Source organism: Cornus florida, unplaced genomic scaffold (assembly GCF_030987335.1).
Source record: "Cornus florida cultivar Cherokee Brave unplaced genomic scaffold, ASM3098733v1 CherokeeBrave_3.0.0_Hap2_Chr07, whole genome shotgun sequence".
Taxonomy (NCBI): Eukaryota; Viridiplantae; Streptophyta; class Magnoliopsida; order Cornales; family Cornaceae; genus Cornus; species Cornus florida.
In genome coordinates, this window is record NW_026775577.1 from 23,876,603 (window position 1) to 23,886,064 (window position 9,462).

Sequence of the window (9,462 nt, forward strand, 5' to 3'; positions counted from 1 at the left end):
ATATAAATTGTGATGCTTAATCCTATACCACTGTCATATGATTTAAACATAAAATTCCTAGTTCAAATGCTAATTTTAAAACAAGTAACTTGAATTATCCGCATCACAGTAATATTGATCTCTTTCCTAAGAGTTTCTGGTTATTCCTTCTTTTAGCTTTTTATGGAAGATTATGAATTTCTAGGCCTTCTGAAAATTTAACACAGGTTTAGACCCTTCTAAATACCTTTAGAAACACTCTATTTTCAGGCTAGAATGTTAAGAATTCAATCCCCGTAGCCCAGGTCTCCCAAAAACTTAAAACTGGAAGCAAAAATTAAAGGAGCCGGCTCCGCAAAAGGTGGAGCCGCCTCCACAACAAGGTAGAGCCGGCTCCCCCATGATGGAGCCACCTCTAGACTCCCATAGAGCCGGCTCTACCTAAGGTAGAACCTGCTCTACCCTTTTGTTGGGCCTACTCTACTCTAATTAGAGCAGGCTCTTCCCCTGTGTGTCTTCGTTTCCAATTCCGGCGATGTCCGGCAACTGTATTCCTCAACCCAAGTTTATTATTGATTAAAACTCAATCCTAGAGTGTCCCAAAGTTAATTAAATTCATTGTTCATTAATCAAAACTAATCAGAATAAGAATTTTTCCGAACAGATTTAAAACAAGCCAAAAACCCAATCGGTAACACACACGATGTTGAACAATTTCTATGCAACCAAAAATTAATTTAACGGTTTACTTCCACCTGGGATTGTATTAATGATGCACAGAAACATCTTCCAGAACTATTTAAACTCATTAGACATTAATCAATTATCATTAGAATAAGAGTTATGCAAAACCGTTTAAAAACGAACAAGTTACAGATACAGAAAACACATACTGTTTTAAAAACCAAATAACCGTGCAAACTAAATTAAAACAAATTAAATTAAATTTATTTTGTCCTAGAATTTAATTAGGGATGCAAAGAACACATGCCAAAGAGGTAGAGTTAGTATTAGAACTTGCCTGTGAGATTCGGTTCCAAAAATCTCAACGTCTTCCTTCTAAACTTTTCCGGTAACCCTTTTTTGTTTTCCCCTCTCTATTCTCTCCCAGATTCCTCTACACGTCTCTCTGTTTTCTATATGCCGTGAATTGGGTTCCCAAACCCTAAACTAAAACCCTACATGTATTTATAGGCCACCTTAAATCTAAGTCCACCTAAACCTTAAACTGAAACTCGGCCTGTAAAACCCAACTAGTTTATAATATCAATGTCGGCTACTTATGTATATACCATACATACAACCAACCCTACAGTCATGTTAAGTTTAGAAAATAATTATATTTAATAAAATAAATACATTTAAACAATTCATCAGTTAAACTTAAATCAATTAAAACAACCAAATAATTACTATAATTACACTAACTAAAATAGAACAATTTAAATAAGTAAATTCAATTAAACTCACAACAAAAAACCCCAACAAAGAAAACAAGTAAATAATAAACCATAATTAAAGCAATAAAATTAACACATATGCACGTCAACAAGTAAAAATGCATTAGAAACAATAAAATAAATACCAGGACTATCCTTTTAAAATTAGGGGTATTACAATAAGCCTCTCATGAATTCCTTTCTTCTTTGGTTGAACCTCCATTGGCACTTCTTCCTTTGGTTGTTGCTTTCCTTTGCAATTTGGGCAATAACCATTATCAATCAAAGCTAATTGAGGTTCCCTTAATTGCTTTTGCAATTCTACCATCTTTTCAGGTGTCGCAGTTGACGAAAGGAACTCACCAGATAACTTCTCTTCCTCCTGCTGACCCTCTCGTTTGGCTAAGCCTATTACATTTGTAGATGTGATTGTTGGAAACAGATTAGTATCCACCTTCATGGTCTCTGGAGTTTTCTCCGGGAACTTTAAAGTGCCTTCATCAATAGCTTTCTGCAATACACCTCGTAGAACAGTACAATCATTAGTAGCATGGTTCCAGGAGTTATGATACTTACAATACTCTTTTCCCTTCAAGTCACTTGCCGATGGAATCCTATGCCCTTTAAGCAAAGATATCATTTTATCGGCCATCAAGTGATTGAAAATTTGATCTGTTTTCGACAAGTCGAAAGAATAACTTTTCCCAGTATCGGCAGGACCTTTCTTTGCTGCTGATGTTGACGTTAATGAATTGCCCCCCGTGGTCGGTTTTGGTTTAACCAACACCTCACAAACGTATGGCTTCTTTATATTAACCTCTGCGACGTCAACTTCTAATTCATCTCCAACTTCTGCCGAGAATACCTCATAATTAGGGTCTTTGTACCAAGTACCCTTAGAAGAATTTTTCCTCTCTTTCTCTTCTTTTAGTATCTCCTTATACCCAGAAGCCCTGTCTGCCAAATCAAAGAGATCTTGAAACTCAACCCCATCAAACCGCTTGCAATGTTCAATGTCTAAACCATTTAATGCCAACTTGATGTATTCTGGTTCTGGAAAACTTACTCGGCATTTGAGCTTAACCTTTCTGAACCTGGCAATAAAAGTCTCAACCGATTCACTCGGTAACTGAGATAATCAAGATATGTCTGCCAGTGTAGCTTCTGTCTTTGTTCGGTAGAATTGGGTATGGAACACTTCCTCCATCTCATCCCAAGTCTAAATAGAATTAGCCGGTAAGTTGTTGTACCATTCAAAAGCTGCCCCGGCAAAAGAGCTAGAGAATAACCTCATCCTTAACCAGGGGTTAGGACCAGCTTCTCCACATTGTGCAGTGAACCTTGCAATATGTTGTATTGTAGAGAAATTTTCTTCACCACTGTACATAGAAAAATCAGGATACCGATAATTTCTAGGCAACTCATGGGCATCTACGTGCTCAGGATAGGGCTTTCTGTATACCGGCCGAGCACATCTGCGACCTTGTGCAACTTCGGCCTGTATAAAAGCTAAAATCTCAACCTGATCCATCCCTGCATTTATTCCTGGAGGATCATTTGGGTGCCGCGGAATGAATGGATTAACCCACTCCCTTTGTGGATCGGCATTCACTTGCCCCCCAGCAGCCACTGGAGGTATCAAAGGATTGACCCTACCTTGGTTTAGATGGCCGACACCTTCTTGTTGATTTCTTACTGGTGGAATCAGCTGCTCATTGGAATGCTGCACAGGCTGATCATTTATTAATAGCTGGAACACCGGCACAGGATTCACCACTAACGGATTTGATAAGATTGGTGGATTTCCTATTGGCATGCCAAGTGTATGATTCGGCACGTTGCTGATCGTAAAACCAAGTCCTGCACTTGGCGGTACGGTGCTTGTTCGTGGTCCTTGGGATATATGCACCAATGGAGCCGTCATACGCTGAAATATAGACTTATTGACATGAGATGCTTCGGTTTGATCATGTCGGCTTTGATTAGCCGATATATTGGTTTCAAGCTTTTGATTCATTTTCTCCAACTAAGTGTACATCATTTGGTTCAACTCCCCTGTCATTGATCTCATCTCATGAATTTGAGAAACCAAAAGCTGATTTGATTCTCCCATTTGAGATCTCACCTCACCGATCTGAGCTTGCTGGGTATCGAATTTTTGCATAATCGATTCCAGTACCCAACCCAAAGGAACGTCGGATGGAATAGAAGAGTCGGCATCATCGCCTACGCCGATCTGTGGATTTTCTTCGTCAGTATTATCTCCTATATTCACGCCTTTCGAACCTCTTAGCTTTGGAGGCATTTTTACTATAACTTGCTCACCTGATGGGGTCCCACCGGGCGTGCCAAAAATGTTGACCCTAAAATCGGCTGGCTAGAGCCGATCTTAAATTGATGGAAAACGGGCGTGCCAGAACCAAATATATGGTTCAATTGTGAATTGTCAACTTTTAATCTCTTAGGGAATGTTAACTTCAGGCGATTATAGGAGATAGAGAACAAATAAACTCCTAAATGAGTTCAATATTGCCTTAGTTAAAAGGACTTTCTGTAAACAAATTATAGTAATAATATGATAATAGAAAGGGGAGAAAATATAGATATAGAAAGTGATAGGGAGAGAGAGATATAAGGAAGAAATAGAACGAGACTGAAATAGAGAGGGAGAGAGATAGAGATAACAAGGATGCTATTTGGGGAAAGTGCTCCGGAAAGCAAACAAATAAATATAATGTTTTTGAGGGTGTTGGACCCCTTGTCCAGCATGCCTCTTTGTTTATTTATAGAAATTATTAGAATCAAATTCCTACCAATAAGTATTCTAATTACAATAAAACTCTAACTCTATCACTTAATACTGAATTTAAATTCAAACTAAAGTTCCTAGATAAATATTAATTCTTAAATAACATAAAATTCAAAAGTATTTCAAATATAATCCATATCATCGGTGATGCCCTTGTGTGTATCACGTCATTGCCCTCTCTCTTGTAATCCATATCCATGTGATGTGTATGGCCCAACATCTTAACTGCATTGCATTATCCCAGCCGGAAACCAAATCATTTGCGAATCCACATACCTCCTAGCCCAACCTCATTGTCACATGTTTCAGCCTATTATATTCTCTCGGCCCAATGCTTCATTGCTCATCAAATCCAATTAGGGCCAGAACCTAATTACCAAAACAGATGCCAAGGGTATTTGGTTTTCATGAGTGGGCCGAAGATGGGTTAGCAATCCAAATACCTAAATGGGTGTCAACACGACCCTCGAACATGAATTGCCATCCCTACTTTATAGCAAAATAGTACCTCCGTAGTCCTTACCTTCTTAAGTAAAAACTTTAAGATTAAAGTCTTCATAGCACAGGAAAAAATAAATAAATAAATAAAATAAAATAAAATTGTTATACACTAGCCATTAGTCAACTAAAGGCTTGATCATTGGCGCGACCTTGCTTATAAATATGTAAGAAATGTTAAAATAGCAAAGATATCTTGAAATGAATAATTGAGTTTTCACTTGGTCAATTAAAAATTGACAAAAATGTCATGACAACAATAATAGCATGTGTACTAATATTCTTACTCTTCACGTGTTAAATGATAAATTCATAACTACCTGTATAAGACGTAAAAATACTTTTTTATTTTGTTTAATTAAAAGGATACTTTTTTTTAGTATATATTTTAGAATATTCAAATTGAAATAATTCGTGAAGGAAAATTAATTCTATAACATTGTTTTTTTTTTTTTTTTTTTTTTTTTGTTTTTTGCCCTCTCTTTACTGGTTTCCACTTCTCTTTTATACAATTAAGTTATTGTTTCCTCTTCTCTATATTTTTAAATTTGTCATGTAATTTTTTATCTTTATTTATTCAAGTTGCATTTTTCTCATTTTTAGATTACATTTTTATCGGTATTGATTTTAAGACTAATATTATAAGAAATATTATATTATAATTAATTTATAATTTTTTCAAATTTTAACTTAATACTAATCCCTCCGTCCCATAAAAAGTATCCACATTTCTATTTTTTACCGTCCCAAAATAATTGTCCGAATACAAAATTCAATGTACTATTTTTTTAATATTCCTAATATATCATTTGTACTTTAAAGTTATAAAATAATTAAAATTTGGTACCCACCACAGAATGATATATTTAAAAATTAACTCTCTACCAAAATAATTAAAAATTACACATTTAAAAAGTTAGGTTCCCAAAAATTATTGCCTTTAACAATTTTGTAATTAGTCCATTTCATTCCACAAGGATCACAACCTCAATATATATTTTTTCTTAACTGGTACTTATATACATATGCATCCACTAAGGCTTGAATCTTTGATTTTCCTTTAGAAAGTAAGGGTTTGACATCACTAGATTACTAGCCTGTTGGTCACAACTTCAAAATATTAAGAAAAAAGAAAAAGAAAAAAGAAATCAACTTCACAAAGATTTTTTGTAATGTCCCAAATTTTCTGTTATTTTTTTTTTGTTCCACGTTTTGCGTGCCAAGTGGGCCGAGGGTTGTTAGGTCATTTTCTCGAGCAGCGAGTTTTAGAAATGTGTTTTTATTTGTATTGAATCAATTAGAATTGACAGGATCATTTTTAAAATTTTTCACAGTCAGGATGACTTTCATGCTCGAGAACTCCTCCTGGTTTTTATCGTTTTTATTCGAGGGGCATTGTTGGGATTTCACACACACACACACACACGCAGACATATATATACACGCACACATACATTGAGAAGATATTTTGGGACTAACTTGGCATTGTATTGGATGAGTGAGGGCAAAAGAGGAACTTGGCCTAAAGTTAGAATCATTCACGGAGTGACATTTGGCACTTGGAAGAACACAAAGCCATTTGGAAGACTTAACCAAGCCTTCCTCTTTCCCCCATTTTCGGCCATATGCTCTCTTTCTAACTCTTCTTCTTCTCTCTCTATATTTAACTATACACACATATACTTCCATGTTTTCAATCTTATTTTTTGAGGGGTTTAAAGTAGGTTTTGTGAGACGAGCAAGAAGGAGAAGTTGTAGCAAGAACTTTCGTTTAAGACCATTGTTGTTAGGGCTTAAAGGAAATTTGAAATTAGGGCTAGGTAAAGGCTTGTTTGGCTTACACCATTGAGGTAGGGATTTCTAATGCCTTAAACTTTGTCTTTCATTGAGTATCCATGCTTTGGTTTCTCTTAATTTCATTCTTGAATGTGAATTTGTGAGTAAAATAATAATTGTGTGAAGATGTGATGAAAGCATGTTAGTATGTGATGTATAGTGTTCCTTTCTAGGTTAATAAATTATTTGCCATTATTTAATTGAAGAATTGCTTAGTTGTACCAAGATGCTAGCATAATTATGTTAATATGATTTCTATGATGAGTATGCTAGTGATCAAATTATAGAGAATGCCATACTTGTGCTTAATTTCTAGAAAATACCATGTTTATGCCATTATTATATATAAGAGAAAATTGAGATCAAATAGATGTAAATGAATCATATGCATGGCATGGTAGGGAAATTGAATGAGAAGGATAATAAAGTTATTTTAGAAAAGGTGAAAAAAAAAGGAATTTAGAAATGAACCGGATTTCGCGAGTCCGGTACTAACTTGACCTAGAGGGAGCGCGTGTCGGATATAGGACGTGTAACATTGATTACTAGGCCCCAAATGGTCGTCAAATTTGTGGCCAGGGATAGTTAATCAATCTCGCATCGGTAAAGTCGGTTAGCGAGTTATGTATGAATTAGATCATTTTGAGACCAATTTGGGAACGGTTTTGCATTGTATTGCATTTCATTCAAAAGTATGTGAAATAGTACAAAAGTCTTTAATAAAATCGAATTGTGATTTAAATTTCATAAAATCCCAAAAGTATGATCTCTGTTCTTCTTTAGCCTTATTGTATGTTGTGTGGCTCAAGGGAGCCTAAAGTTGGCGCCTTAGGCATCTTCTAATGAGCCTCTGTGCTCACCCATTCCTTTAACAATTTTCAGATCACGGCAAAGACGTAGTTGATAACAAACCCTCACAAGTGTAGTTAGGGTTGACGGAAACACCTTTTTGTAATCTTTTGTAACTAATGCTTGATAGATTATAATATTTTTATAAAGCGTTGTAATTCAGACCAAAAGAGTCCAAACTTGTATCTATATTCTTTTTGATTATCCTTGAAACATTTAGGGCATGTAAATGATAAAAGTGATGGTTATATTCTGCTTTAGAGATTTAAAATGAAATGCAACTTAATGATGTAATTCAATGTTTAATTCGATGTAGTCATCATGATAATTCTATGTTTATGCATGCCGTGAGTTGGGACAGGGAATTAAGGTCAAAACGACCAAATTTTAGGTTCGAGAATGAGATCGGAGATGAAGAAGGGCCAAAGCCCATTTTTCCCAAGACCTCAGAGCGTTCGGGCTAGCGGGCGAGGATTCTAGTGTCGAAATTCCCTTAACCGAGCGCTCAAAAGGCTGAGGCCGAGCACTCGGAGAGGGGCCAACCCCGTGCGCATAAGGGTGCTCAGAGATGTCCTCTGAGCCATCAGAGGGCATAGGCCAAACACTTGGCTAAGGACCTCCGGGGACTTTTTTTTTAAAGTTTTTTCGATGGCTTCAATTTTCCTACTTGGCCTCTAGGGTGCTTAGAATGATAGAGACGCACCTAAATGCGAGTATCGTGGCATAAAATGACCATTTTACCCTTTTAAAAGGATCGATTTGAAAACTAAGTTGATTTCTTCATTAGATAATGAACCGAAACGACTTGATATGACCATTACGACATCATTTTGATCCTTAATGCGTTGTATGGTCCATAATGACCATTTTGCCCTTAGTATTCTCGGGTTGGGTTAAGACCCGGTTAGCGATCCTGATCTCCCTAATTTGGGTCGTTACATTTTTAAAAAAAATAAGGTGAATTGCACTCACACCCCCCAGGTTTGCCTTAAAGATGAGTAGATACAGCTTAGGTACCTTTTGGACAATGGCACACTCTAGTTTGGTAAACTAAACAAAAACACCCCAAATATGATGAAAGTACATATTTACCCTTTAACCACCTAAAATGACCAAAGTAGCCTCAGTCAATATACACACATCCCATGTATACTTCTTCTCTCTCCACTCACCAGTCACTATTGTAACCTCCACAACCATCAATCACCAGTCACTGCCACCACAACCTCCACAACCACCCCAACTTAGGCCCATCACCATCCATATTCCCCTCTACCATACCATCGTACGTAACCATCCTAAATTAGGCCTTATTTGTGGCTTTCAATTCACTAAGCCTCTTAGTCGAACCCACCAATATGGCATCAAGTGTCCAATTACTTACTCTAGCTATGGATCCTCTCAAGACATTGGAAATCGTGGAAGATTTTCGCGACTTCGCTAATGGGTTGAACACTACACATCACTTCTTGGGCCGTTTTTTTATCTACCACCCAACTTTCGTCTTTAAACTGATGATGGGTTAGGGTTAGATGACGATGACGGAGGTGGCGAGAAAGACGGAAGGGAGTGGTCCGGAAAAATGTGAGTGCTTTGTCGATGGCGAGGGGTTTCCGTTGATTCCAACAGCGAACGGCCGTACTGTTGGACAAGTTCTTCTCCGAGCAAAAACCGTTGAGTCCTCGGGTTTTGCACCACTGATTGTTGTCACTACTCTTCCTCCAGACGATGTCGAGCCACGATGCGATAACGAGCCAAAACTGATGATGAAACACACGATGCCGATGACGAGCCGGAACTGAGAAATTGGTTAATAAGAGAGAGATTCGAGAACTACAAGATGAACTTCACCGGCAACCAATCCACCACAATCATCAACGTGTTATACATGAACACAAAGTACTGCCCCTTGAAATCGCTGTTGACATCGGTGAATCTGGCGAACCGGGCTATCAAATACTTGGGTGACAGAGTTGTTGGGGAACTACGACACGACAGTGAGAGATATCAGAGAACGACAAGAGAACCGAGAGTTTTAGAGATCGAGGAGAG